Here is a 3,572-nt window from a genome sequence, read left to right on the forward strand (position 1 = left end):
GCTTTCATCTAAGGCAAAATCTCTTAAGGATGTGACGTTAAAAACATATATTGAAGGGAAACAGAAAAATGCTCCAGCAGGGGTTAATGTGAACACCAGATACATTTTAGCATTTTGGGCCTTGTCAATGGTGTTCTGGTCATGCACCCAGATGGAATTGTGCTTTGTTTTTATACAACCCAGCAGCTCTTCACAAATCTGTGGCTGCAATTTTCATTGCTTTCTATATCAGAGGTAACAAATCTTGTCTAGAGATGTGGCTGCAAGTACATATTGTTGATGAGTCTCAAGAATGCTGAAATGCATCTTTGGTTCTCTAGCTGCTGCCAGAACAATTTTTCATCACCCTCCAGTATATACTGTGCTTCTAACACAGAACTATCTTGGATGAGAACTGCAGCACCTTGCCTACCAACTGTGTATATAAGTTGAGTATGATACGTAGATGGCTGTTTTATACTGCTCCATTTGTGCACAACAAGAGATATAAAAGATTACTTTTTTTTGCACTAGAGAAAGAGGATAATCAGAGAACATGTGTTCACTTTGTCTTCTAGTTTCCTTTCAAAATTTCAGTTTGTTATGGTATAAATACTGAAGTGGGGAGAGAAAAAAAAATTAACCTTTTACCATTTTAAAGGATAAGAGTAATAAAAACCTTTTTAAAATTTCTGGAATGTGAAAATAAAGAAATTTAAAAGTTAATTTGGTCTTTTCCAAATAACGAAAAAGAAAAAGAAGAAAACAAAAATATTCAAGAGAACGATAAATTATAATTATGATTAGCCAAAGTCCCTAAGTTTGCAAAAATAAAATCTGAGGCATTTTCATTAATCTAAGATCAAATATCAAGGATTATATAATTCTAAATTAGAAATAAATTGAAAATTAGATTCAGATTCTCTCACACATACAAACGTTTTGATAAAACTTTTACAAGGAAAAAGATTCTCAGTGACTTCAAAGCTTCATCTTGTTTGCCTTCATCAGTTTGTCAAAGGCAAGCAAGTTGAAATTTCGAAGTTACTGTCAACCTTTTTTCTTGTGAAAGTTAAACATGTACTCTACTAAAAAGTATTGAGTAATTTTTCAGCTTAGAATTAAACTGTTTTTATACATTCCTTGACACAAGAACAAACATCAATATCACACACAGACATACATATATCACACACATGAAGGATATTTAATATATATTCATAAAATTGAACCATTCAATAACCGCTGAACCTACAAAACCAACAATAATTTAAAAGAAGAAGCTAAAAGACATTGAAACAACAATTACATTAAGTCTTCATATTTTTCGCAGTAGTTAATTCAAATTCTCATTAAATTAATTAGTAATTCAAATTTTAAAGAATACATTTAGGAAGATGGTGGTAACTGAAACAAAATAATTTATCTAAGAAGCAACTAAAATATACGAGAGGCAGCTACATGTATACTCTTTGGAAAATGAAATTGAAGATTCTTATGGAATGTTTTTTCTTTTAGCTTATTTTAATGGCTAACAAAATACATTGGTATTTTTACCAGCAGAAGAGCATCAATATTTTAGATACTGAAATGATTAAAACTATTCCAATTTAAAGAATAATTAAAGCAGGGGTTCTCAACCAGGGCCCGTAAAAGATTTTTCGGGGTCCACAGAAGTATTTTATGAATCCATGAAAAAATTTTTTATTTCAGATGTATCTATTGTAAGGAATGGATTTCTTTCACTGATGTTTTACATTATTTAACCAACACAAGTGAATGTGTAGATAAACGAAATAGGAATTTGGAAAGAAGTATCTGTGAAACTAGTCTTTAAACATGGAATGGTTATGGGGGTCAACTAAAATAAAATAGGTCCATAGGTAAAAAGAATGGTTGAGAACCACTGATCTAAAGGAACCAATTGAGGAAGGAATACCAGAACATGAATTTTGATCTCAAGTTACACTTTAATATTTCACACAATATTTAGAATACAATATTTCAAGTTATGTTACCAAAAATAAATAAATATAAACAGACATGACAGAAACACCAATCAGTTGAACACTTCAAAAAAAGACTTTTTTCATGTTTTTAATGATTTAACCCTTTCGCATTTAAACTAGTCAGATCCAGCTTTTCACACCTATCCCACAATGCTATTCTAAAAATAAACAATCACATCGTTAAAATCTGTAATGCACAATTACTTCAAAATAATGTGAATAAATAAGCATTACATTTGGCAGAATAATCTGAGTGTTAAAGGGTTAAATAAGTTTTTTTTAAAAATGGCTACACGTTTCTGGAATGTATTTATGAGCAAAACTATGCCAGCTTATGTCAAATCTTGTAAACTACATCACAAAAATACTGCTAAGACAAGTAGTTTTATTTTGCAAACAATATGCAACAAGTCATAAGCCAAGGCTTAACAGATTTCAGACAAATTTTAACAAATTTCATATTCATTTATATTTCAAATTTCTAAATCTAAAAATCTGGCTAATCATACAGAAAGCAATAAATTGAATATTTAAATATTGATGAAATATAATTTGAATATATAAATAAAGAAAAATGTTGGTTTCAGATTTTGACACAAAATCATAAATAAAATAAAATAAATATTGATTATCTAAATAAATGTTATTGAATATTTAAACATTAATTATTTAAATAACTTAACTATTTAAATATTATTTGAATATTTAAATATATATTCACAATTACTTAAATATTACAGCATATTTAAATATTTGTAAAAAATAATTAAATGTAAATAATTCCTGCTTTTATCCTCCTTAGCTGTATTCACTATTGTAGTTCTGAAATTCAATTCATCAATATATGTGAAAAATAACATTAGTTTTATGAGATCATTGAATATGAGATCAATAACACTTTCAATCAATCTTCAAAAAGTCAAACAATAAGAAATTTATCAAGAACTGATAAAAGTTCAAGAATTATTTTAATTCACCAATAAAAACAAGAATATTAATAAAAGAAAATTTTTAAATTGTTTATGAAAAATACCAAATATTTTTTTAGATTCTCAATAATTTAATAAAATTATTTGCTTCATATTTCTAAATTTGAGAAGAAAAAAAAAAAGAATTTTAGGTCATAAAAAAAAAATAAATGTAAAAAGAATGTTTGTAAAACTAAAATATTTTGGTAAAAATAATAGATGCAAAGATTCTAGAAACTTCTGAAGAATTTATAGAAAATTAAAAAATCTTTAAAGAAAGCCTTGCTTTTTTTTTTTCTTTTTGTTCTTTCACAAAATATTCCCACTTTTAAATAAAACAAAATTAAATAATTAGAGTTTCTTAATTCAAAGTGTTTTTAATTCAAAAATATCAATTTATAAAAATTATATCAATTCCAATTTGAATATATTTCATTTTTGGCAACAATTTTCATTTTATTGAAGAGAATTTTTTTTTATTAAGAAATTTAATCTTCTGCCTTGCACTATTTCATTTTTTTTTTTAAAAAGGCAACTAGAAACACCATTCAGTTAAACACAAATACCAGGCCATTCTTTAGGGGGAAAAAAAAAAAAATAAATATAAGATTTTAAA

This window comes from Octopus bimaculoides, chromosome 1, assembly GCF_001194135.2.
Source record: "Octopus bimaculoides isolate UCB-OBI-ISO-001 chromosome 1, ASM119413v2, whole genome shotgun sequence".
Classification (NCBI taxonomy): domain Eukaryota; kingdom Metazoa; phylum Mollusca; class Cephalopoda; order Octopoda; family Octopodidae; genus Octopus; species Octopus bimaculoides.